At 45.8% G+C, this 1,447-nt stretch overlaps 1 non-coding gene across 1 annotated transcript; it reads right to left on the reverse strand.

The window, feature by feature from the left end:
- Window positions 1–1,050: 1,050 nt before the first annotated feature.
- trnai-uau (transfer RNA isoleucine (anticodon UAU)) lies at window positions 1,051–1,145 on the reverse strand. Its single transcript has 2 exons — window positions 1,108–1,145; window positions 1,051–1,086 (listed from the first exon to the last, which is right to left on the reverse strand). It is a non-coding gene; the product is annotated as a tRNA-Ile (tRNA).
- Between the last annotated feature and the right edge of the window lie 302 nt (window positions 1,146–1,447).

Below are 1,447 nucleotides of genomic sequence, written 5' to 3' on the forward strand. Positions count from 1 at the left end.
GCCGGGTTCAGCTCTGGGTACTGCCTGTGTGGACTTTGCAAGTTCTCCCTGTGACTGTGTGGGTTTCTACTGGGTGCTCTGGTCTCCTCCCACAGCCAAAAACTTGCAGGTTTATAGGTCAATTGGCCATTGTAAATTGCCCCGAATGTAGGTTGGGGATGTGGTAGAGAATGTGGGATTAGTATGAATGGGTGGTTGTTGGTCAGCACAGATTCGGTGACCTGAAGGGCCTATTTCAGTGCTGTATTTCTAAATAAATAAAGCTCTGGCTCGGCCCCAACTGGAGTATTGTGTATAGTTCTGGTCACCACATTTCAGGAAGGATATGAGGGTGCAGTGGGGATTTGTCTGAATGGTTCCAGAGATGGAGGATGTTAGTGGTTAGGTTTGAAGAGCTGGGTTTGTTCTCCTTCGAATAAAGTAAATTGAGGGGAGATTTAATAGAAGTGTACCAGATTCCGACAGACTTAGAAAAACTATTTCCATTAACAAATACTACGAGGAGTAGGGGACACAGATTGCAAGTTCTGGGGGAATACGAGGAAGTTTTTACAGAGCAAGTGGGAATGACATGGACCTCGCTGCCCACAAGGGTGGTGGAAGAAGAAACGATCAATGACTTCAAGAGGAAGTCTGAGAAAAAAATAGGCTGGCAGGGCTGCGGGTATCGACACCTTGCCTTGTGTTCTCTTTTGCCCCACCCCTGCTTTAAGACCTACGACATTTCAAACCTTTGTTAGTTCTGATAAAAGGTCACTGACCTGAAACGTTAACGCTGCTTCCCTCTCCCTAGATGCTGCCAGACCTGCTGATCATTTCTTTCTGTTGTTATTCCCGTCATCGAGGCTGACTACATAGCTCCATGCAGAGCCTGCATGGACCGAAATGTCTCCTTCTGTGCTGCAAATGACTATGAAAAAAGCAAGTGGTTCCTCTGCCTGTGATATCACCTCACATTTTTTTCTCCCCTTGTTGTCAGTTCAGGCTCACCGATCGCAGCTCTCCCCTGCTGCTGAGCTGCTTGACATTGCTCCCAGACTCCAAAATTGGTGCTCCAGGTGAGGCTCGAACTCACAACCTCAGCATAGCTCGTTAACTGCACTGCTATATAAGTACCACGCGCTAACCAATTGCGCCACTGGAGCCACAGGATGTTTGAGAACTGTAGGCCAGTTAGCCTAACATCAGTGGTCAGGAAAATGCTCTCATCGATGTTGAAGGAAGTCTGAACAAGCGCTTGGAAAACCATAGTCTGATCAAACAAAGCCAACGTGATTTTACGAAAGGGAAATCTTGCTTGACAAATTTATTACAGAATTCAGAGGATGTATCTGGATGGGTAGATAAAGGGCAACAAGGAATTATAGTGTAATTGGATTTCCAAAAGACATTCAATAAAATGCCACAGAAGATTAATACACCAGATAAAGGCTCATGGAATTGGGGT

This window comes from Heterodontus francisci, chromosome 34 (assembly GCF_036365525.1).
Source record: "Heterodontus francisci isolate sHetFra1 chromosome 34, sHetFra1.hap1, whole genome shotgun sequence".
NCBI lineage: Eukaryota > Metazoa > Chordata > Chondrichthyes > Heterodontiformes > Heterodontidae > Heterodontus > Heterodontus francisci.